Source organism: Manis javanica, chromosome 12 (genome assembly GCF_040802235.1).
Source record: "Manis javanica isolate MJ-LG chromosome 12, MJ_LKY, whole genome shotgun sequence".
NCBI classification, from domain to species: Eukaryota; Metazoa; Chordata; class Mammalia; order Pholidota; family Manidae; genus Manis; species Manis javanica.
The window spans coordinates 75204452-75231888 of NC_133167.1; positions in this window are offsets into that span (position 1 = coordinate 75204452).

The following is a 27437-nucleotide window of genomic DNA, read 5'->3' on the forward strand; positions in this document are numbered from 1 at the left end:
TCCTCCATGTATCCCATCATGTCGTTTAAGGATCATTTCCTATTGGAACCTTGACATGAAAAAATAAGGGAAGCAATTCATTCTAGTACAGAGGGTCATCTGCTAGGGAGTGATACAGATATTTACCTGAGAAATACGTCACTGTATACAGGTTGGATTGATTGAATGGAACTTAAATTGTGCTGAAAACTGTCAATGATAAGATGCAGAGAAGTTCTGAAGCTGGGGGGAGACTTGTAGGAACAAAAGAGAGTATGGGTCGGACCCATAAGACTTGGAAAAAGAGTGACTGTGTGAGACGAGAATTCTCTAAGGTTTTAAGACTGGGTTGTGGATATCTCATTATTATACTCACAATCATAAATATGAACAATTCTGTCCTGGCACTACTTCTAAATATCTTCCTTTTTATGTTCAAATTCTATTTATCATATCATTTTACTCAAATTTGTACACCAAAACTGTGCTGGTATTTTTGGTGAGAGGGAATTCTAAGTAATGATAGAGTATGACACATCACCTGTGGTAAATGTTCTGTAATATATCCCCGTAATTTAGCCTTTTAAGTTTACTCATCTCTACATTGCAATAGACACAATGTGACCCCTCACTGTATCATTTTTAAGTTTATTTACAATTTTGCATTTCATTTGTAATATGCACTAAGCATGACTGAAAATACTTCTTCCAAAGAATTTCAGCTCTCAAGGAAATTTCATAAAATAAACTCCAGGAGTAGATTTTTTTACCTCGAAGTAAAAAGTTTACCTTGAGACTTTGGCAAGTTTATCTCCAAGCATCTTAAGTATATACTATGTGGCCTAACAAAGTACAGAGACCACATGTTTTGCAAAGATTCCTGAATCCACAGCTTAGGAATGTGAAAAAATTCCTGATGAAGAGTCAGAAGACCAGTAGTTGACATGAACCCCGTAATTGACTAATCTTACATCTACAAGATGGTGATTTTTTCTTTCTGCATCTTTTTTCCTATCAAGGGTAAAATGAAGATAAAAGATTTAGGCCCTGTTTATCTCTCACAGAATTATTATATTGACCAACTGTGATAGTATATTGCAAAGCCATCTGTAACTTATCAAGAACTTTACAAACATAGAGTAAATATCCACTAGATAGTACATGCCGTGGTCATCTCTTCTTTCTCAGATCAGTTTGGTATGAGAAACATGTATAAGGTCAGTAGTTTTATTTCACAGTTCAGCCCTCCTGATCCACCCTATACGGGAAAGAGTTAAATCTCCGTATTTTTAACTTCCCCGAAACTGAGTTTTTTGGTTGGATAATCTACAGGAGCCTATCCAGTGAAAGGGAGTTGGTATCCACAGAGCACATGACCCAAGGTTACAAAAACAAAGTCACTTAATAGATATTTCTCCTACCTCAGTTTTAGTCAGGTTTCTAGTCCAGGACTTGAACCTATAACGAAGTCTGATAAAGAATATGGTTTATTGGTGACATGGATAGTAAAACTCTCAGCTTGCGAGGCATTTGTGAATCAGTAAAATAACATATTTCAGATAACATGCTCAAGTCAAAGAGCAAAAACACCGTTTTTTAACACAACCTTGGGCAACTGTAAAATACAATCTGCAATAACAATTAAACATAACAGTTCTTTGGGGACTCATATACCAATATATAAAAGCAAATGGGTCACCAGCTTTCCAAATGTGGTTTGCCTTTGGAAAAGCTAAACTACAAAGTAGGAAGTATTTTAGCACAGTCTACGCACGGACACTGAAACACTGCAGTTCAGTTCTTTTTACCAAATGAAGGTCTTACATGGTGTCTCCACAAATGGTCCCACTCTCCTGATTATCAAGGGTAGTAAAGGACGAAGTGACCAGAGGCGTCAGTAAGAATGGTGGCATTTTCTCCTTGTGGACTAAGTTTTATAATTTAATGTTACATGAGAATTGCAGGTCCATGATTATTTCAAAAAATATACCTTGATCTTTAACTGAGAAAAGAATATATTATGCAGTTTTCCTAACGTTAATGACTGGAAGTTTATGTCCCTTTAGAAAACAGCAGCAATATCAACACTAAACAATTACCCACAGATCCTAACTGTGTGGATATACAATGTATCAAAATATTTTCTACAATGTGTAGAACATTAAGTGTTGTTAGCCTATTATTCCAAGAATAACATAGACAAGGATTCACACCATGGCTCTTGTCCTTTATCTGAGAAGGAAACTTCAAGTCTTTGGAGAGAAGGCTAAGAGACAAAGGGAAGAGAGGGTGGCAAGCTGATGTGGCGTCCACCCAGGAAGTACAATGTCAAAATGCCAGCTGGTCATCTCATTAAACCAGTAATTATATCTGCAGCATTGTGTTACCGGCAGACACTAGGACAGGGTCTCAGTCTTTGTTTTCACATATTAAAATTATTTAACCCTGAGACTTAGGAGTACACAAGCAATGCCATGAACTTTATTAGAGAAGCGAGCAAACAGAAATGCCTTGACAGACCAGGGTGAGCTGTTGAAGAGAGAGTCCGCGCGGAGAACAATCAGAGTAGCTCCTATTATGGAAGCAAAAATGTTTATTCAGTAGTTATCAGGTCACTAACCTGAGTAGGGAGGGTTTCTACGGGGACACGCACACCTGGATTACATACAGACTCGTATGTGGCAGTGTTATCTCATGTTGCCTTAGCATAGAAAATCTTCACCGGGGGTGGTTAATGCAGTATTATAATGAGGAAAAGGCAACTATCAGACACCAAATCTGCCTTACGCTCCTGTCACAGGTTGTTTATATCTCGATCCACTGATTTTCTGACCAAGGGGTTCTCTAAACCTAAGACGTGGTGGCTATGAAACGTGTTAAAACACAACAGGTCGACATGAAAAACAAGCTGTACTGGAGCCTCGCACAGCCAGCGGTCCGAGTCACGAGGCATTTTATCAGGACTTGGGTATGTGGGGTCGGACTGTCCTCTCCATTTTTTCTCCACTTGTCTCGTTTGGATGCAGCACTTGGCAGTACACAGTCTTCCTATTTCCTCATACATACGTATATTCCTGAGACTTGCAACCTGTGAGAACAAATGGTTCAGATCAAGTGAACAGTCAGATCAGAATGTCTTTTTAGTCACTAACTGTGACACCAGCTGATCTCAGCACCCTGGCACGCATGCCCCGGCTTTGCCGTGGGAGACATCTCTAAGTTTCTTAGGGATGAGATACGAATCTGCTCGTGTTGTCTCCTGTCTTTGACAAGACCCCTGCTGGCTGCCTCTGCTGTCGTTACAGAGCAGTGCTGACGTATCAGCAGAACCACACTAAGGGTTGCTACTAACTCTTTCTGCCATAGGGAAAAATTCCAGTGTGTCTTCCTGGGGGCCAGGGCATCAGACATGTCTGCTTTTCTTTAGCTGAAAGTTGAAAGTGTTATTTTTACAGAAACCGTCTAGGAATGACACAGAAGGGCCACCACCCTGCCATTCTGTAAACAGTGTGTCACCATTTAAACTTGGCTGAAACACCTGGTTATTCCAGCATCTGCTCTCCTTTCTTCCTCTTCGTCCATTACTCTTTTCTTTCTTTCAAAATTTTGTATCACTTGAGACTACTGAGAAGTAGACCTTTTTTAAAGTTTCTGTGATACATTTGTTAACAAAAGATTTTTACTTGCCTTAGACAATTTCCATTAGAGAATGTGAATTATGCCTTATTTATTGATGGCAACTCACATGTATATGTTTTTCCCCAGAGAATTTGATTTACCATCTCGTAGAGGAGATTTAGTAGAGTGACAATTTTCCTTATGGGGACAGAGTATGAGAAAAGGTATGTAAATCTCATTTTGCCAAAACTTTCTAATATAGCATTGCTTACCAAAAGATATAAGATCCAGTCCCCAAAAATTTAAAAAAATTTGATTCAGTAAAAGTGTTTATATATTTTTTAATTTTTTAAGAAAAATATTGAACAGAATGTAACACGGAAACCTAGGTAGTGATTTCCAGGAGAAGGCATTTTAGCTAATATTTTTTAAAAAGGATGACTTCATGAGAGTTGTAGTATTTCTAGCCCTCAGGAAATTTACAGGTTGTTAGAAAATAACAATCTGTATAATCATCCCCCAGTAGACCACCAACTGCTGAAATGAGGAGGGACAGAATAGAACAATATAGAAACGTTAGGAAAAAAACTTACAATCATCATATAAAAAAGAACCTTACTAACGTTCAAGAATAATTTACTAATAAACCTGTCCTTGTAATTTATTAAGAAACTTGAATTACAAGTTTAACAATGGTAAGTTTATGCAAAAGGATTAAAGTGACAATTTGCAAAGAACTAGTAAAATAGGATCATTTGGGTTGATCTGTGTGTTTTCATAAGACAGGAAATTGGAAAGGAAAGGGGAAGGAAAATTTAGGGAAGATAAATATAAAAGTTGGATTTAGGCTTACGTGAAAAATGGGATAATCTGAGTTAAATGTTCTTAGTATATCTTATGACTGGCTCATGGCATTTATTTTTAAGTAATTACTCCTCCACAGAACTGTGTATCTCTAGTTAACCACCATAAGCAGGATATGAAATTTGTTCTTCTTAGGATTTCTGATTCCTGGCAATGTTCTAAATCATTAGAGATGTTCCCACCTATTATCATACTGGTTCCAATTTATTCTTTTTGAACAAGGATGTCTGCCTTTTGTTACTCACTGTAACCTTAGTCCTCTTCATTGCATTAACAACACAGTAGACATTCCATAAATATTTATGGAATGAGTAAAGATATGAATGAATCCTGGCCTTCAGGGGAGAGGGTCATAAATGTCTGCAATAAACTAAGAAGACATGAAACATGAAGGCTCATAAAATTTACTGAATAACTTGAGATGCATGCATGATGGTACTGTTCCACAGCAATGTGGACACTGCTGATTTTAAAAACATGGAAATGAGAGACAAAGGGAACGGGTCCTGGCCCAGCACTCTACCGCTGTTCTCTCTTATGCTGTGTGCACGTGAATGAGTAAAGCAAAGAGTGAATTCCTTATTTGAGTGTTTTCTTCTCTGCAGACATCCTACACCAGAACTACATCGTGACTGCTATGTCTCTGGGAAACTGAGTACAACAAAGATGGCTTTCATATGAGGCAAGAGAAAACATGATAAAAGCACCTGGTTTTGGAGGCTTGGAGATGGATTCCTGCAAGAAAGGAGAGAAAATATAGACATTAATCTCCCTTGTGCTAATAATGAACAGAGCTTCTTTGGGAGATTAGCTGATTTAACAAGCAAACAGATACCAGCAAATCAATATCATAACACTGAGCACCCCTTTGCTCTTTGTTTTCATGTTGATGATATCAGAAAGTTTACATCGGCTTTTAATGTCAAGACTTGTAACAGTGCACCCAGGTGGCAGACTATGGGTTAGAGAGAAGAGGATGTGAACCCAAATGTCAATTCTCAGTTAACATTATTCCTCCTCCCTTTTCCCCTTCCTAGGCTATCCATTCCTCTCTTGTCTGTATGGATCAAAGTGCAGCGCATATACTTAGCAACTGAGATAATTTTATTTATTGATCCATTGACTTGAGGCACTCGGACTAGCTGCTCCATTAGCAGCTGCAACTGCGTACTCCTCTGAGCCCAGAATTCTAAGCAGACACTTTAAACCTGACATGTAAATTGCTCAGAGGGAGGCAAGAGCCTGCTGCATCCATTACTCCCATTATTGGCCAATTTGTCAGCAACCCAGAAAGCAGAGCAGCTCCATTGCAAGTCAGAGGAGACACAGGACTGTTCCCAAGGCAAGAAGAGAGGAGATGAATTGAAGAAATTGATTTGTGACACAAAGCCAACTGACACAGTCCTGGAGCAAACGGAGCCTTACAGCTCTCCAAAAGGTGGGGAGGCGGGGGAAGGAAAGGAAAGTGTGTGCATGTCCATAAATAATGCATATACGGAAACCTCTTTTCTTTCATTGTGTGCGTGCATGTGTGTGTATATTTTAATTCCCACAGTATTGCTGTAGAACTGGTTTCAATAAAAGAAAATTCAACAGAAATTTTTCTGGTTTAATGATTAAAGAAGTAGGTGAGATGCATTTAGGTTTTTTAAAATTATTTTTTCATTTTTTATTGTTTTTGGTATCATTAATATACACTTACATGAACAACACTGTGGTTACTAGATTCTCCGCATTATCAAGTCCCCACCACATACCCCATTACAGTCACTGTCAACCATCAGTGTAGTGAGATGCTATGAATCACTACTTGTCTTCTCAGTGCTGTACTGAGATGCATTTAGTTTTGATCTTTGTCAACAATGGCTACCAACAGAATATCAAAATGAATGAAGAAATCTGGCTGAGGCAGGAAAACACACACACACACCATCACACACACCATCACACACACACACACACCATCACACACACCTGGAATAACTCAGTTGCTGCAACACTAAAACCCAGACCCTCTCCTCATTATAAAGGAGCTTGTGTCTACAAACTAGTCCGCTTGCTCCCTCCTTGTTTTATCTGGCACTGGTCCCTGAACAAAAAAAATCAATCTCCAATTCCTTTTAATGTTTAGTACTAAATCCAGAAAGCAAACCAAAACTTGGGAGTCTCACATTTATTATGGAACCTCTTTTATCTGGCTGGAGGGCAGCCTTCTAATCAAGGGAATGAATAAACAGTCACTTACTTCCTTTCAGGGAACAGAGGAAGACAGCTCAATCTTCTTGAAGCCTGGGTAAGCCAAATGGGCCTCCAATTTGTAAATCAAAACATTAGCAGCTTGTTAATCTAGCCTGGCAAGTATGAAGATGTAAAGAAGTTTGTATTACCGTGTTTATTGATGGAGGTTATAGGTAGGAGCAGAACTAATTATTTTTCTTTCTTTGTGAAAGAAAAATATCTAGTAACTCAGACTAAAAGGCCTTTTGGGGGATTTAGGGAAGCTTTTAAAAATGTTTATTTTCTTGTTTCTTAAACACAAGAAAAAAAAGGAAAAAGAAAAGCCAGCAACCTAAACAACAAAAGTATACACGATGTTGCTCCATCATTTATTCTGAGGTACGATCTGAGAAGATGGACAAAAGGTATGTTACTGGTTAAGGGTTTCACTTTCAAGCTGAGTAATGACAATGCATTGCAGTTAACAGGCACACAGACAAACACACATAGACACACACATGTGCTGTCTTGTGTTTGCATCTTCATTACAGTTATTTATTTGTCCATTTCTTTATTTCTGCACATTGAACCTTTGCCCATTTCTTTATCCACAGTAACTGCACCTGTGTGTGCTGTTTCACCTACAATTTGAATTCACCAAAGTAGAAAGAACTCTGTATGTCATACCTCCAACAGGGCAGAAAACGTAAATCTTTATGTTTCATGTGGTAGAAATTGAGAAAATAGGGTGTTTTCATACAACCAGATGGATATCCAGCATTTTAACTTAGAGGGTTTTTCTGATGAGGGTTTTATTTATGCCTCCATTTTACAAGCCTAAATCAAAATAGTCTCCCATTAATTCTTACCCTCTCACGTTTCTCAGGTTTATTTCATTCAGTGAAGCTGAAGGGGACATGCTAGTGGAATGAAGATGTCTGCTTTATGCATTATCTGGTAATAAACAAATTAAAATGTGATGGTTTAAAAAGGAACTAGGAGAAAATATTAGCAAATCCTTCAACAATTTCATGGTAGTGAAAGACCTCATAAACAGAGCTTCCATGTTAGAAGGCCAAATGGAGAAAAAAATGGGTAGATTTGATGAACTGAGGAAAAGAGTATTCCACAAATTAAAAGATAAATAAAGTCAGAAAATATGTGCAACATTTATGACTGATATGCCACTGATATCCTTCATGGAATGAAAAGTCTTTAAAATTTTTTTTAAACATGGACTATTATATGTTCAATGCTATTATTATCTCTTATTCTGATATACTGTGGGGGTCCTACTGACATCACAGGGCAAAAACCACCCCCTGTAGAGTAGACAAGGATATATTTGCAGGATGAATACTGTCAGTGCTAAAGTTTCACACTCTTCTGGGTGTGATAGCTGCAGTACAGTATACATGCATATCAAATCAGCACGACGTACCACTTTAAATATCTTACAACTATATTTGCCAATTATTTGTTGATAAAGCTGAAAGTTTTACAACGTCCTGTGAAATTTATACACAATATAAAAATACAGTGCATTTATGATAATCCTCCTGTTCCAGCCATTTATTTCTTTTTTTTTCCTGCTCTCACTATTAGAATATTCAAAGACCACAAATTTGTCCCACAACACAATACGAAACCAGGTCATTAAAAAGTAAGTGAAAATTTAAAAATTAAAAAAGAAAATATATAGATTAAGAGATACGGACAAAAAATGAAATTAGCAAAATCATCTTGTATGTTCTATGATTGAACCTGAGAAATACTGCTTGACTTTACTTCCCCTTAACATCCAGAATCACCTTAGTTAACCCTGGAAGCGTCTCTGTGCACCCAGTGTAAAGAGTGGCCTGATGGCATTTTAAATTTGTGGAGCATGATCTTATTCTTTTCATGGAAACATTCCTTTTTAGATTATTAAACCTTAAATACTGTAGTCACCATAATTATGGAAGTAGACACCAAATATTTTATATGTTCATCATTGGGTGTATCAGTGTAGCTCGATCCTGACTTCATCTCCTGGGTTCTAGACTCACATTCTGGTTACAGCAAGAACTAGTTCAAATGTAACATATCAATTCCTGATGGGAAGTCACTTCAACTCTAAACACAGTGTTATTTTAGAGGTGACGCTATAACTACATCTTCTAAGGAACAATTCCATTCTATAAGGTCAACTGCTTCTGATAAATGGGTACATGATAAAACCCATGAATGTCACTGGCCTTGGTCCTTTGCAAAACAGGATTTGCTAACCCGAGTTCCTTGATCTCTGGTAATACTGTGTGTGACATTTCGGCAATGGCATAAGGTATTCCACAACTCTGTCAACAGTGGTGCTGGCAGAAGCAAGACAGAAGGGGGAAAAGAAAACCTGGTGAGGAAAATTACTCCCCATAATCTGTTGAAATCAGTTTGCCACCTGGTGGTTTGTTGATCATTTCTAAATAGCACACTACCTTGGGGTCTCAGAGTTGCTAATGGCACTTTTAGCACCGGGCAGTGGGACCTCTCAAGTCAGTCATAGTGAATCCATGGTTTTAAACCAACACTTAACTGCCATTGCTGCCATAAAAAATATTGTGTTCATGAGTCCTTTGAACAAGCAGTTGAGTAGCTGAAGGAAATTAGTTAAAATCCATAGAGTTTCACCTTGTCTATGGGTTTATGGGAAGTACTGTCTGCAGTAAGGGTCTATGTCATATGTGAATGCATTTAGCATTCAAATGAAACACAGTTCTGAAACTCATATTCTGAGCCCATTCTCCTCAAGTTTTCTAATATATTCTGTCTTGACCTCCATATCCAGCCAATCAGCTGGTGCTAATCTATGTACATAAATTCATACCTCAGTTTATACCTCCATGTGGAACAAATGGAAAATGAAACAATCTACTTGATGTTCTGTCAACTGGAAGAGTCTGTCTTTCCACTCTTAGGAACAAGTTTAAAGAGAGCTGAATACTTCAGCAGTCGCCTGCACTTAGTGTCAGCATGCCACACAGTACTATCTGTGCTATCGACCCAGTTAATATTTTTTTCTGTAGTCAACAACCAAGTCAGAGCAACTTGGGGCTGTCAAAAAGTTAGCAGCCGTGAGACACACAGGGAGTAGAAATTAGCTGCTCATGCACTATCCTTGCTTGTGAGCTTGTCAATTTTCTGAAGAAATGCCCAGGAATGGGGGTTGGGTCTCCACCATATATGAGATCTTCAAAGCTGTCTTCCTCTAGCTCAGATGGGTGTCTCTTTGTCCCTTTCCCTCTCTTTATATTTCTGTATTCTAGTTCTAAGAAACTTTGCATGATGTTCTGAATGGGTTTAAGCATTAGAAATAACACAGGTTGCCAAGGTGAAACTGTTTTAGCACACACACTTGTGCTTGCTATTAAACCACCCACCTCTCTTAAAGACCAGAAGCAAAAGTTCTTTACCTATTTAAACAGGACCAGAGAAAGGGAAAACTACAGAAAGAGAACATTTTTGAAAACTACATCATGCAATATACTAACAATTATTGGTCACATGTAGTTTTAATTTTTTAAAGTATGGCCCGTTGCAGACGGAAAAAAAGTCAGTAAGAGTCAACATTTAGATATTTTCATATTATGTCACCTTGTTATTCCATAAGCTCAGCAACATGATCCCCATGAATACTCAGCTGGGCATTGCCTCTCACATGGGGTCATGGTGCAGGTGTGCACTGTTTTGTCTTTCCACTATGAATTAGCTGTTTGCAAAACTGTGAAACACAGGAAGTGCACTTGCAGATCCACTCCTTCCTATTTCTCCATTTTAAACTCCCTTTTCCCAAACGCCTGCTCTTCTTCCCTGGTTCTGAATAAATTCACACTATACAGTATGTGAATTACTATTTATTTCTCTTCCAAGTATGCCTTCCAAGCTTAGCCGAAAGTCAGTAACATTTCACGAATGGTAGATTTCAGGCAGTGGCACTCGAGAGTGGCTTCTGAAGTTACTATTCCTGACCCTCCGCAACGGGACCCACATGCATATCCGAAGGCATGATCTTTTAGAAAGATGTGTTGGAAAATCGAGTTCCTGGCAAGGAGAAAGCTCTGTCTATTAAGCAATTATTCCCAGCAAGAGTTTTCTCCAAGCTGATAAGTTGGTCTGGCTCCTTGAAAGCCCTCTTATAGTCCATTAGGCAGCATTAGAGCCCCTTGAGGAGTAATGCTCACTGATGATCACATTGTTGATGCAGTTAAGATCCCCACAACTAGGGACTTTAAACATCTATTGTTGTGTTCTTGTCATTTCCTGAAATTTTTCTTTTTTGATACTTGTCTAAGCATAAGGTTCATGAAAAGGTGAATGTTAATCGCAACATTTGAGAAAAATCCCCTAGCTCATTATGTGTGATGAATAGGTGAAAATAGGCTTAAACCACTGCCAAAAATACTTCTTATGACTTTTTAGTTAATTATGATAAATTATGAAAATAAAAAAAAGACAATTTTGAACTTAGTGTTTCGTGTAAGTCACCCCAAGCTAGGAAATCTTGCTTTTCTAAATTTAAACATTTTTCATTTTCCTGATTTCTATAACTATTAAATCCTAACTTTGATTCAACATTATTTTTTTTAACATTTTGCTATTAACATAGCTGACAGTCTGGATAAATTCATCCCTCATTGAAATCAATGGAGACTTTTAATGCTGAAAGTACCTAAAGACTCAATTTGTGATTAATTAAAAATATTTTTTTCAAATAAAAGGAATGTTCAGGGCTTCTGCATTTATATAATCATTTTTTCTTTTAAAATCCATTCACAATATAAAGGACTTAGTGCAATATAAATTTAATTTTTATAAATTGTATGCCGAAGAAAATATGTCAAAAATGATCATTTTTAGACAGAAAAACACATGGTTACATTTTAAATATTGAATATTTTATTCATTCAGTAGTTTGTTTTTAAAGGATTTAAGATATTTAATTATATTTGTGAAATTACTTATATAGTAAGCATGTATCTAACGATGTTCAAAATAAAAATGATTGTATTGGGGGCTTTTCAATCTGGTAAAGAATTTATTTCTGAATTGCTTCTTGTATTTTTTAGGGAAGCTTTGCTTAATGTACAGGATGAAACTAATGTCTGCACAGTTCCAAATCAATTATAATTTTTGTTTTAAATAAGTTTGGGAGTATGTGTGTATTATCCTTAAAACTGTTCATAATTGATTTGTTTCTACTAAGGGAATAACATGATAGTAAAGACAATCTAAATATTTGTCCTTAGGCAGAAACTAATTGAATACGTAATTTTTTTTAACTTTTCATCAACTGTTCGGGTGTCATGCGATGGCTTAACAAGTGCCCAACCATCCCTGGCTTTCCAGCAGCCCTTGGCTACTTCAAGGGAAAAGCAAATACAGTAACACAATGAAGGATTACGCCTTCTAATCTATTGTTTTAGTTTTTGTTGGCTCACTCCTTGACAAGATCAACATAAAGGAACTTTAAGTTGCCAGTGAAGTGTTGACAGGGTACAAATGGTCATTTTAGGAACCAAGACGTATCAATGTTTATTTTATGTAAAAATAAGCTTCTTCTTATCTTTGTTACGTTGATTTTAAACCTGAGGCTGAAAATAAGATAATTCACTCTGAAGTATGACAAAATGGATTCTGTTATTTCCAACACAGTGACAGGGCACCGAGCAAGTGCTCTGCAAACACTTGCAAATGCTGTCTTTGCATTTGAGTACATAGCACTGATACATATTTTCATATGATATTTGTCATAAAAATATTAAACCATGTCACTGTTAATTATTCATAATGCACAGAAACAGCTCCTCATTCCCAAGCCGCAGCTCTCCTTTCCTAGCGTTATCTCACCCATAGAAATCCAGCATGTGATCTACTGACCTACTTTTCTGTAGCCATGTATAGAACATGCCTCTCATTGGCTCTTGCAGGAAGTTTTTGGCTTTGCTGAAAACAGCTCTGAGAGAACTGTCACTGTGATCTCTTGAGTAAGATTAATTCTAGGGCTTGCTGGCCTCTTGGCCAGGTTTATTATTAATAATAAATCACAGTTGGGCTACCCGCACCCTCTGTCTATTCTCTTTTCAGTAGTCTCCTGTAATCTTCTTTAAACCTGGCTGTCATGATGCTCAGGATTTAATAGGTCTTTCTCCGGCCTGATCCACTTTAAGAACTCTCCCATTAATTTCAATGTACAGGTTCATGCTTAAATAGAATTAGTCAACAGATTCTGAAGCATTAGCCCAGACTGTCAAATTAATCAAATTTGAGCAGATGTTGCATGAGGAGAATTAAACAATAAACAAATTCAGAAAAAAAATTGTTTATTCCTTGGAGTTATCTCCTTCACATATCTGTAAATTTTAAAGCAGAGTTATTTCATTCTGAAGCTGTCTTCTCATTAAAATTTCATTTTATATTGATGTGGAAAGGAGAGTATCTATATTTCCTGAGTTTTTTTTTTAAATAGCATTACGTCTACAAACTTCAACTGTAATGCAGATGACTTCTTTAGAGCTGCCATGGATTAGATGTGCTAGTAATCTACACAACTCTTTCTCGTCCACTTTCCTGTTTAGCAGGTTTTTAAGCCATATCTCTTTGCTAACTCTTAACATACTCTTATGGAAGGAAGTTTTGTCAACCTAGAATTACAAATATAAAGATACCATAGATGTACCTAGCTGTAAATAATATCTTTATTCTTAAATCTGGTATTTTGATTTGCCAATTCCTTTTCTTTTGTTTTAGGAAGATCAGTTAAAAGCCAAAACCTCGGTGTTCATTAATCCAAACCCTTGCTTGCCTATCCAAATGCAATTCTGCCCATCTTTCGTAAGAGCAATTGGATCTTGTTCAAACTAAACTAGCAATATATTCAAGGAAGATAGCTACTCACCTTCTCCTTCTTGCCCCTCCCTGACCATCAAAGGTCTACCTTGATTTGATGAGTGTATCCATCCAATTCTACATTTACAGCAATTGTGAGCAGAAGATCCACTGGTGCAAATAAAATGAGGAAGCTTCCTGGAGGCTTCTGAGAAGATTTCCCTGCATTATGAGAAGACAGAGAGAGAAATATGGGAAGAAGTGACTGTCACTATCTACTTCCCCTCCTTTCTTTTTCCTCTCGCATCTTCCTCCTTGGCTGTTCTGCTGGAAGCTTCAAAGCTGTTGCAGCCATCTTCCAACCATGAATCAAAGCCATGCTAAATGGGGAAAAGTTGGCCTTGACATCATGTACCTGGTGAATTAGCTAATCCAAGGAAGCTTTTGCATATTCTGTTATGTAGTTTTTTGGGGGTTGTTTTGCACTGTTTTGTTTTTACTGAAACCAAAAATATCATTGTTGACACCAAGACAAATCTTTAGAGATCGATCAAAAATTAAGATATTCAGTGTCTGTGTAGAAAAGCTCTCTGTGAAAAACTTAAATGTTTATGAAGCATAATGAAGGGGAACTTTCCCTACCAAGTGTGGAGGTTGTTCTCTCAGAAAACTATGTCTGTGACACAGAACTACTCAATCTACATTGATCTAAAATACAGAACCCCTCACCTCTGGTCTGATGCTCAGCATTGGACTCATACCATGTCTTGATTATAGAACTCAACTCACCATGTGTTTTTGTTAAGTGCAAGATCTGTTCATCTCTCTTACTAGTCTGTAAGCTACTTGGTATTTTAATAACTGAAGTAGCTTTCTTTTGGAATATACTCAGAAATTATTGAATGAAGCTGAAAAGCCATATATAAAAAATCTTTTCATAGTCTTTTTCCTCCCCAAGCTTAATTACTCATAAGGGGCAGAAGATAATGCTTAGAATTAACTAGGCATATATGTATACTTTTAATGTTGATGCTGAAGCCCTACTTTATCTTGTGTCAGGGTTTAGTGAGCAGGGTTGGAAATCTGAATTATTATGATGAATCATCGCAAGTATATCATTGATCAGTTTTGAAAAATGCTTAAGAATAGGAAATAGAGAAGCAATAACAAATTGTATCTGGAAGATCTAGGTTGTTGCCACTAATAGAGTAATTGAAAACTAAAAGAATGGTCAATAATGAATGCCATGCTTTCTAGTATATCTGATGACTTCTAATGCAAACAACAAATTCAGCAGTTTCGGATGGCATCCAGCTGGTCTCCGGACTCACTGATTTTCTTTATTACCTTATTAGCATTCATATCATTTTCACTCATCATGTGCCTAACCTCTGTCTCAGTTTAATGGATTTCCAACTGGGAAAGTGCAATATCCCCACCTATCAAACACAGGTTTTTTCAGGGGTTTGGCTGCCGGCAGATTTCACTTATCATCCACTAATCATTGAATGTCGATGAGAGTGACTTCAAGCCCAAGTGAGTCATACTTTCAGTTACTCTAAGCCTGTGTCTATTCTGGGCAAACTGAAATTGAGCTGAAACTCCATCAGAGAAGAAAATAAGGGCTGCTGTCAGTCAGAGTTCGTTATCATGATATTTTTCTGTGATGCTTCTAAATTGTCCTTGTAGATAGAGTTCTTTACACAGCTCTAGTTCACTTTAGTTGTTTGAGATTATTTCTAGAGTAAGGGTCTCAGTAAGGGCCCTCAAGATACATTCAAATGAATGGAAAGTTTTGGTTACAATATTTTATGCAAATAGACCCTTCCAGAAGACCTTAAATGAAGGTAAACCAAGGAAGGCAGCCTTGTACATGAAAAATAAGGTCACTGGAATTAGATTCCTGGCTCTGCAAATCAAGTCATTTACATTTCTCTAAGCCTCAACTTTCTAACCTGAAAAACAGGGATAATAACATTTATCTTAAATGTTCATTTTGATGGCAAAGAAAATACCTACAAAAACGTGCTTGGTATGTGGTATGTAAACATGCCATAAAAGTCAGCTAATGTCGCTGTTATTCATATTTCCTCTATTTTAGAATGATTTGGTGCAAGTACCTGGTGGATACATGACCATAGTTTTGTATGGTTTATGACAAAATTATCACAGAAACATAAATGTAAACAGGGGAAAATAACTAACATGAGATAAAAAAACAAAATAATAACATATGAACTAAGTAATTTTATTTGTTCTTAAAGAGTTCATCAAAAACTCAAACATTATTCAGGAACTGTTTTCCTGATTTGGATTCTCTGATAATCATTTTCTGGGTTAAAGCTACTTAATGAATTCATTCTTCTAAAAATTATTGTGCATATACTTAGCAAAAAGTGGTCTGTTTTGAACCATAGGGCATGGAAGTATAAAAAGCGCTCTTAGCTTCACAGCTCACAAACTAATAACAAAAAACTAAATAATAGTTTTATATAATAGTAACATTTTTGAAAATAGGAAATATAAAGTTAGACACAATTAGACATGATGGAAGACTTAGTGGAATATATCCTATTTTTAAGGGAATCACAAAACAAAAAGTAGATGTTATTGATGAATTGATTATGAATTAGATTTTTAACAAGGGATGATCACTTAAGGGATATTGTTGAGGATCTTGAAGGCAGATTAGAATTTATACAGCTGTAGTTGAACTGTTATTACAAGTTAGAGAGACAAGTATGAAGAGAAATTAATTCTGGAGTTACAAAATTCTTTAGTATGTTTAATACTATTTTTAATAGACAAGAACAAGATAACAAGCTTGATTCAGATTTTATCATTGGAGACCTATCCAGGTAAAGGTTAATAGAAGTTTATAAATAGTGATTTAAGATATTTTTTGATTTAAAAAAATGACAGTAAGTGTATATACTGATGTGCAGAAAGGGATGGATACACACAAATTAAAAATTAGGTAAATAGAACTGTATAAAATTTTTGAAAACTAAAAAGCAAATAGAGATTTGAAAAAAGATTTTAACATATATATAGACACATTTCAGAATAAGTAGCCTTTAGGAATCAATAAGAATGATTGTTTTTTTTAATACTATGAAAGACAAGTGAAAAAAAAGACTATATACAAAGTTTATAAATAAAAGTGCATCAAATAAGACATAAAAATCTCAAATAACCACATGAAAAATTTCAAACAATAAACAAATGAAATTGAAACAGTATATATTTATTTTACCTTTTAAGCTGATAAATATTTATTTTAATTATGTATGATATACAAGTTAAGCTACAAGAAAAAGGCAATGTCACACATATCTGGTAGGTGAGACAAATTTGTCCTTTTTGAAAAAATAATTTATTAATATTTACCAAATGACTTAATATTTCCTCCTCATCCAAGCAATACAGGACTTTGTTCTAAGCAATAATTATGAGTGTGCTGAAGGATCGTATCCTTAAAGATGTGCATTATATTGTAATTTAATAATGAAAACAGAATTATTGAAAATAGATTTGAGGCAAGGACATAAAGTACAATAGACACTTGATTACAGAGAACAGCAATTCACAAAAACTGTAATACAAACAGATAGTCCTAGAATTTTGCAAAGTGGTGGTTCTGATTCATGATACTATTTATGTAAATTTTTGAAGTATATATACACACACACAAAGGAATTATATTTATACATTAAAATTGATGAAAATGTTATCTGGAAATATGCATATATATTAAATGAAAAAAGCATCTTAGAAGATAATATATACATTATTCAAGAATAAGAATAAAGACAAATACTCATAAAGTGAACACACACTTCCAGTACAAAAGTCTTCAGACACAAATAACTTCTAAAAACATATGAATAGTATATTTGTTTCCATTTTATGTTCTTCTGCATTTTCCAAATGCATATTTAATTCATGTATGTTTTGAATTATGAAAACTAAAAATGGACAGCCTGAAGAAAAGGATAAAGCAATCTAAATATTTAAATTATTTTCCTTATTTACATAAGAGAGAATTGTGTATGGGATTAGGACAGTATCAGTTTCAAATGGAAAAAAGGATGTGGGTGGGAGAGCTTTTTATAAAATATTCTCTTCTGAACTTACAGGAGTATCTAGATTTGGAAATCTGCCTATAGACAATTTCTTGTAGCAGAAGGTTTTGAGGTTTTTCCTAAGACTTTTAGGAAATTTATTGGAATCCTATAGGAAGACATCAGTCTACAGAGGTTTTTAAAAAAATTCTGTACTTGACATGTTAGCTCAGCCTGGGTGAATATGCTATTTACATTTTAGGAAGAATTGGGAGTAGAATTTTACATTCCTGTGTTACCTGAAAGGTTACTATTCTTAGTTCACTACCTCAGCTTGCAGACAATAGAGGCTCTTGTTCAGTCCAACCAGACTGCAAATTCTAATACTTTGAAGTATTGGTGTCACTGAGGGGCAGATGCTCACTGAATAAAATTTCCTCAAGGGGATCTCAATTAGTCTTCTCAGAAAGCCCTAATAAAAGTCAAAGAAGAATTCCCTAATTGTAGATGTAAATCCCACTGACAGGCCCTTCAGATTGGAGAGGCCGGGTTTCCTAGTGTTTTAAGACCATCACAATCTCTCTGTCTTCAAGCCCCCATCTCAAAATTGCACAGTTGTCTCTTGGAGTTAGTTATTTTTAACTGGATGTTTTTATAAGGTAATTACCAAAGAATCTTACTTATCTCCAGTCAGAAACACACACACATTGTATGCATCTGAGACAGCTAAATGTTCTTAATTCTAACTTCTCTATTTCAATGGGAAAAATATGAATATTGCAGAGCAAACTCTCCTCTTATTTGCAAACATATAAAAACTATTGCAGTGAAACCCCACCTTTGATATTTCTCATCTACAGTAAGTGCTTTTTATGTATGACACAAAAGCCTTAGCTGGAGTGCCTATTAATTCTGTCATGGAGAAAATTACCTTGATACCACAGTGTCCAGGTACACTATCAGGAGAGTTGTCTTAGGGAACCGGGACAGAAACAATCAATAGACTGAATTAATAATGCTTGCACTGAATGATTTATTCAATCCATTTGAAACACAGATGACGAGAATCTAAGAAAAAAGAGATGGGGTAAGTTAGCTCACATAGGATACAGAACAGAGGAGAAGGACCACACAGATCCTGATACACACTCTTCAGCTGTCCTTCCTCTCTCAAGGTGTGGAGGGCGCTTGATGACACACACGTGTTCTCTCTGAGGGTTAGCCTGGCCGCAGCCACAGCTCAGCGAGCTGGCTGAGCCGCTCTGGATTTTATGTGCTTCCTGGAGACAGGACACTTGGCAAAAGAAAGGGTGTCACCAATGGGACACTTAATTAAGACTTCCTGATTATTATTAAGACTTCCTGATTATTGTGTGTCTCATGCATCTTATGTATATGTAGTGTCTCATACATATTGAATGCCTTAGGTACTTCATGTATATTTCATGCCTGATGAACATTAGTGTCTTTTCAAATCTCATGTATATGGAGTGTTTTTAGTGTTTCATGCATATCGGGTGTCATTTCAATCTTTCATCCCTTCCTACGCACACGGGCGCTGCTCAGTGACTCACCTATTCTAATTCATCTTGCTAGTTTCGTCAGACCCATCTGTCTTCTGCCCTCAAAAACGACTTGCACATTCTCAATGAGTACAACGTCCACACATCACAGACGACAAGTAATATTCGTATTGCTCTATGTCAAAAATATAAGACATGGTGTCTTCTTTTTCTTAAAAATGCCCTTAAAATAGAAGGAAGTCATCGTAGTCTCTAAAGCCCAATTCTTTTTTAACTACTTTCTATTAGACAACTAAGTATGCTTTGGAAAAAAATAATGCCAGACAATATACAAATTATCATGAGTTTGGTTAGTTCATGCAGTTCATCTGTACGATTCATACATAAATATGGATATTTACACACACAGATATATATTAATGTGGAGAAGGATGTAGAGCTGCTTCCATGTTTGGTAACAATTCTTGTGGGAATGACTTCCATATGAGATGATAATTTAATCATGCCATGTTTACAGGCTTTAGAAAAAAATACAGTAAGGGCTTACATTATGCAGATCACAAACATATACCTGCAGGGTGAATTGCAGGAAATGTCAGAATATCCTGCAAGTGAGAATTTGTATTCTTGGACAAATATTCTCAGTAGCAACAATACGGTTTTAGAAGTGCTGTCTCTCAAAAAAACTAGAATTGAATGAGTGTTCTTGGAGCTAGAGAGATAATGAAGTCAGAACATGGCCCTAATGTTGATGAAGATACTGATGTCCAGGATTCACCCTGAGAAGCTGAAAAATTGTTCCATGATCCGAAATGACAGAAAAAATGATCCAAATCGTATCATGTAAAATGTGATTTTTGTGTATGTTACTGAAGAATAAATATTACAAGTAGATGTGGACTATTTCCTCTGCATTCTTAAATGTTTACATATTCAAGTTGGCCAAGAATCTCTTTTTATAGTACAGTAACAAAATGACAGATTGCCTTCTATTCTAATTCACCTTAAATCTGAAATTAAGGCCATCATAAGTGTAACATACAGTCATTATAGAACCTGAGAGTGATATGAAACATTGGGGAAAGGCTTCAAAAAAGGCCTCACCCACAAGTAACTGCCATTACTTTGTGGTATTTCCCAGACATTTTTTTCTAAACATATTTACATTTCTATAATTAGTATCAATATAATATAAATATTTATTTATGTGGTAACTTGTAACCATGTAACACAACTAGCAATTCAGTTCATTTTGTGCAAAGACAAGGTCATTTTCCTGGGGAAGGCATGTCAAAAACCAAAAAACACCACAAAAACCATTAAACAGTGGTTTGATCTCTGCTTCAATATTGTAAAAAAAATACCCTGCTAACCTCCACTTACTCCTGTTTTTGAGCTCTTCAAAGCAGTGCTGACTTAAGTTTTATTGCTGCCAATATGATTAAATTAATAACTTCTCCGGATAACCGAAGCACAGGCATTCTTGTGTTCTAGGCGAAGAAAAGTTACCAAAATTTTACCGAGGTGCGATACTAAGTGGCATTACAGACATACTTCATTTTGTTGGACTTTTTTCTGCCATGCTTCACAGATCCTGCGTTTTTTTTTTACAAATTGAAGGTTTGGGGCCATCCTGTGTCAGAAAATCTTTTGGTGAGATTTTTCCAACAGCATGTGCTCACTTCATGTCTCTGTATCACATTTCACTAATTCTCACACTATTTCAAGTGTTTTCATTATTATTATAATATGTTAGAGTGACCTGTGACTGGTGATTGATGCTACTATTGTAATTGTTTTGGGTGCTACAAACTGTGTCCATATAAGACTTCAAACTTGACCATGACTGTATGTTGTGACTGCTCTTCCAACTGGCTGTTCCCCAGTCTCTGTCCCCGTCCTTGGGCTCCTTATTCCCTAAAACACAGCAATACTGAAATTAGCCCCTACAATGACCTGTTCAGTGTTCAACTGAAAATAAGAGTTGCTTGCTTCTCCCTTTAAATCAAAAGCTAGAAATGATGAAGTTTCATGAGGAAGGCATGTTGAAAAACAAAATTAGCTGAAACCTCATGATATCTTGAAAAAGAATCTACTCCTGGAGAAGATGCCATGGAGATTGCTGCAATGACAAAGAAGGATTTAGAATATGACATAAATTTAGCTGATAGAGCAACAGCAGGTTTGAGAGGACTGACTCCAATTTTGAAAGAAACTCTACTGTGGGTGAAATCCTATCAAACAGCACTGCATGCTACAGAGAAATTTTTCATAGAGGAAAGAATCAGTGGATGCCCCAACTTCACTAGTGACTTTCTGAAGAAATTTCCTCAGCCACCCCAGCCCTCCTGCAGCCCCCACCCTGATCAGTCAGCAGGCATCAGTGTTAACACAAGACCTTCCCACAGTAAAAAGATTATGACTCGCTGAAGGCTCATGTGATGCTGAGCATTTTTTAGCAATACACTATTTTAAACTAAGGTATGTACATTGCTTTTTAGACATACTGTTATTGAACAATAACTTCAGCATAGTGTAAACATAACTTGTATATGCATTGAGAAAAGAAAAATTTCATTTGATGTGTTTTATTCAGATACTTGCTCTACTGTACTGGTCTGCAACCACAATATCTCTGAGGTATGACTGTATTTTTCTTTCAAAAATGCTATGTTAAATGACTTCAGGAAATTCCAGTAAATAAAACAGCTAACGATATTACGTGGTCAAATCTCTACATTGTACCATTCAATTTTTATATATAAAATCTCTCTCCTGAGTCACTGAATATGAAAATATTTCATCTTGTGAACAAAAACCAGTAGTTCTGTATAGACAGCAGTAAAATCATGTGTTTCAATACAAAACTCCCTTTTTGTATCTAAAACACTGTGTTCAGTAGAAGTAGGCTCTGAAATACTATTTATTAAGCAGTTTTAAACTCTGACTTAATACAAGCTGAGAATGATTAGGAGACCTGATTTCTTCCTTGGTATTTTGTCACTCTCAGAGTGAATGAGAATAATGTTCTTACCTGTAGCTAAGGCTGTTAGTCTGCGTGGTGCCAGGTAAAATTCCATCTCTGAAAGCGTTTTGTAAAGCGCAAGTTCTAGATAAACATCAGGAGTTGATCTGGGAATCAATAATTGGTAAGATTATATATTCTGTATAAATGGAAAAGGAAACCTTGATGCCGTGTCTCCCACTATGCATTGTAAAAGTCTGGCCGACTGTACTGTGAATACCCCACGCACCTCTTCCACTGTCCACAGGATGCCTAGATGAAGTTTTTAATTGGCTTCACCTGGACTTCGAGCAGAGTCTCCCAATTATCTGTGTTTCTCTATAGGGGCTAAATGGTGAATGAACACAGAAATGCTCATTTTTATGTTGTTCTTGTTTTTGGTAACAATGAATCAAGGGAAAAAAAGAGGAAAGTGAAAAGTAAACTAGATTGGAATGCTTTGTTGTTATCGTCAAATTCATTCAATAAGGCAACTTAATGTGGCAATGTAGTTGCAATAACTATTACTTTAATGTAATAGTGCCCATCCTAACTGGTGTGAGGTGATATCTCACTGTGGTTTTAATTCGCATTTCCCTGATGATTAGCAATGTGGAGCATCTATTCATGTGCCTGTTGGTGATCACGTATTTCTTCTTTGGAGAAGTGTCTGTTCAGGTCCTCAGCCCATTTTTTAACAGGGTTATTTGTTTTTGGGTGTTGAGGCATATGAGTTCTTTATGTTTTGGATGTTAAGCCCTTATTAGATGAGTGACTTATGAATATATTCTCCCATACTGTAGGATGCCTTTTTGTTCTGCTGATGGTGTCCTTTGCTGTACAGAGCTTTTTAGTTTGATGTAGTCCCACTTGTTGATTTTTTATTTTGTTTCCTTTGCCTGAGGAGATGTGTTCAGGAAAAAATTGCTCATACTTACATTCAAAAGATTTTTGGTTATGTTATCTTCTAAGAGTTTTATGGTTTCATGTGTCACATTCATGTCACATGACCCATTTCGAGTACTTTTGTGTATGGAGTTAGACAATGATCCAGTTTCACTCTCTTATATATGGCTGTCCAGTTTTCCCAATACCAGTCGTTGAAAAGACTGTCTTTTCTCCATTGTATATTCATAACTCCTTTATCATATATTAATTGACCATATACATGTGTGTCTATATCTGAGCACTCTATTCTGTTCCCCTGATCTATGGGTCTGTTCTTGTGCCAGTACCAAATTGTTTTGACTACTGTGGCTTTGTAGTAGAGCTTGAAGGTAGGGAATGTAATCTCCCAGCTTTGTTCTTCTTTTTCAGGGTTTCTTTGGCTATTTGGGGTTAACAAAGGTAACTTTTTAATTGCACTATGTTTGGGAAAGTCTTATGATTGGCTCAATTGCTCTGAGCTTCTAATTCTATTTTTAAAATATTATTTCTGGAATAATTACAATGGTTCCCTGTTGCCATGCATCAGCTATGGGACTCAGAACCCATTAAACATTCATTATTTTGGTTGTTTCAACTTATTTTCCTCCTCCTTTTTTCTTTAATCTGCTGCCTAGAACTAATTGCATAGAATATTTTTTGAAGACTTCAAACATCGCTTAATTCTCATTATTTCTGGTTTGCCAGTTTATTCATTAAAGTTCATTTTACAGATTCTGGGAATGCAGTGTTGGAGACACCAGGTGAATTTATGAAGCCCCAATCCTATATAAAGAAGAATATATGAAAGGCCACTTTATTTTGACCATGCGAGATCTGAAGCAGAGGAACTGGCTGAGCCCACCCATCCTTCTGACCTACAGAACTATGAAATAATCAATTTGTATTATTGGAAATCGCTAAATTTGTGGTGACTTGTTATAGCAGCAATGGAAAACTAATGCATTCTATTTGTTATAATATTTTTTCCCTTTCCAGGATGATAACCTGCCCATTTTCAAGTGGGAACAGCACGAATGATTTATGTTTCTCTGCTTTGCCTTGGTTTCTGAATTCAGTTGTTCAGTTGAAAGCCTTTTAGGCATGTTGTGAAAAGCTGGATTTTACTTTATAAACGGAGACTTGAAGGAAGTCTGTGGAGTGTGATTTTTATTGTCAGAGTAATGAGTATTTAAATTTATATCTTTTCTTATCACCTATATATCAAAACATACCCCAAAAAGCTTACTAAAATAAAACAATGAACACCATGACATGTAAAGCAATTAAGCCGATTTGCACGGATATTACCTTCCTCTGGAAGACTGACAATATTCTTTCGGATGGAGTTAGTCTCTTGAGTGAAGTTGAAAATAAAAAAAGCATGTAGTTGAGTTGTATTTGAATACATAAACATGCAGACACACACACACACACACACACACACACACACACACACACACACACACACATACACCGACATGCAGGAACTTTGAACAAATGTAACTATCTTAATTAGTAAAGTAATGTAAAACCAAGCCTGATAGAATGAATTAATTCAAGCAGGTATTTTTTAATGAGATTGATATGTAGGAAATTAAGAAATGAATCAGACTTAACATCCTAACATTTTCTCCCTTAAATCTCACAAATCCGTGTCTTTGTGACGCAAGGCAATGGCAGTTGGTAGGGGTGGATGAAATATAAAAGAAAAATTCAAAATTTGATAGAAAACTCGCTGAATTTTTTAAGTTTATTCAGATGTGTGATAAACATTAAATGAAAATATATGACTTTTTTGTTTATGTACTTTTGTATAAATCCATTCTTTACTGCATAATATAACAACAATCGTATGTTTTAGGGTTGAATCCACCACTTGCTTTTTGACTTTGGGTAAGTACTTACCACCCCTGAGCCTCTTGCTCATCTGCAGTGAGACTGCACATGGATAGCATCCAGAGGGGGAGATGATGACTGCAAATGCTACAGCAGAATGTCTGGCACCTGTGCCCAGTGGGTAGTTGTTTCATTTAGTGAGAACCTGCCAGGTAACACATACTGTTTAGATGCTTGGGAGGAAAAAAGTGAAAGATGTGTCTCCAGCTTTGAAAGAAGCCACTATCTAGCCGTAAATCAGAGCATTAGAGTAAAAGAGGTCAGTGCCAGGAGGGATGTGTGTGCAAAGCTTTGTGAGGATATGAGAGTGTACATTGATTCAGGCTCATGAGAAATCAGAGGGGATTTCTGGAGTAATGATTTCTGAGTAAAATGGACTTGACATTTACCAGATGAAAAAATTTCAGCAGAACAGCACAACCAGAGATTTACAGTACTACTATTATATATAGTACTGGTCGAACAGGTGTGAATGTGGGAAGACATGAAGTCAGGAGACAGCGTCATATGGTCAGGGAATGGTAAGTATTGAGGTATCACCTTTCTGCACAAGACCTGGGGATAAAACTGCGTTCTTTGCTTTCATGGCTTTGCCTTTGGACAGATTCACCTCCATGTGTCCTCTAGAGCCAGAAGGCCACATTCAGTCAGTGCACTCCTGAGTCATCTCATTAGGCAGCTGCTCTTTTTCAGAGAGCCAGGTTGTAAAGATGTGTGTGATGGTGCAGTGTAGATGGGTGACCTGATATATGCCAACCAAATCTGTGCCTGAGAAAGCAGGATGAAGACACCAGTAGAAAGGTCTGTCTTAGTGAGTGAATAGGCAGACAATGACCAATGCATATATTTAAAGCCTGGCACAAAAAGTTGTTATATTTACTATTTCATTACATGGAAACAAACTGGCTCTACACTTGTACGTCTGTGAGACTTTGACACTATATGTCCCTATGTTCCACTTTACTAATTTCCTGGTATGAATATCATATGGTAGGAGCAAAGTCAAGTTTTATCTGGAAAACAAAAAGGAATAGTTAGAAATTCATAAAAGAGGACAAAAGGCAATTTTCTATGTAGGACAGTGTTGAACAAGATTCAAAGTTATTTTGCAAGTGCAATTAGTGCTGTTTTCCTTTGACTGGATTGAATTGAATTGTAATATAGTAAGTATCCACCTGGTGCCCAGCCCAGCCCAGGCAGTGATACAAAAGGCAACCAAGTGGTTCTGGTTCAGAAGGAGGATGAGTTCATTCCAGGGAACACATGACAGTTGAACACCTGATATGACAGAATAGTACACTTTAAACTAAGGACATATCTGTTGGGATATCTAGTGCCTTCAACTTCATGGGTATTTATTCATGTACTGCCATGAATAAAATGAACCGACAGAACAGCCTTAAAATCCCCCTCAGGCTGACTAATCTTTAGACAGCCCTCTTTGTCTCCAGCCACTGAACTCCCTTTCCATAGAGCATTTACCTTAGAAAATTCCTTCTTTGCCCCTCTGAGATATCTTTTTTAAACCTCTTGCCAGTTTTACAACCCAGGACTGTCTTACTCAAAGACCCGGAACAATCTCTTTGAAATGTAATCACCAAGGGAGATAGCACCTCTAACTTCCAATCTCTGATACAGTAGGAGCCTAGCTTTAGTGGGGTGCCTTGCCTAAGTTATAAAACTATCTGCTGTCTTGAAGATATTCAAAAGTTTTCTTTTTCTTTGGGTGAAGCCAATTAGTGGGCACATATGGCCTCCCTCATCCAAGCTCTTAAAAATTTCTGTCTTTTGTTTTAGCAGAGTTAAGTGCAAACTGAATTCTGGCCTCTTTCCCATATTGCAGTAATCTTGAATAAAGTTTTCCATGCTTTTTTAATTTTGTGAAGTTTTTGCTTTGACAGAGCCTTAAACTGAATTATCTAATTGAGTGAATTGGGGGTAACCTAGTGTGTGAGGTAGGACAAGGACAATTAAAACAGAAGTCACAATAGGGATCTGAGGGGATCTATGAGTGTGAGGTGGAGTACATGGCTGTCAAGGAAGTGAGGAGAGATGAGAGAAGCAGAGGAGAATGGGGTGAGTATATGTGCAACAGCAAACATCCTAACTGAATACTTGCCAATCATGTATAGACTTTTTTTTTCATGCTCTCTTCTTATTTTAGGGATAATTAATAAGCAAAGTCAATTAATTTCCTTGAGACTTGCCAGCCAGATAATATAAAACAGGAAGTTGAATCCATTTCTTATTTTCAATCAGTATGCTTTCTACTCCCACACATTTTTTGTTTCAAAAGGAAGAAAATGAAAAACTGTTGGAGGGAAGGCTGTAAACAAGCATATGGTAGTCCCAATTTAGAAACTTCGGTTATCAGGACCATCAGTGGTTCAGAGATAAGGGAGATATTTGAGAGCTGGAGTAAGAAAGAAGGATCCTGATTAAACAGGTAAATCTAATGAACTAACCAGGATATAGGTGCTGGTTTAG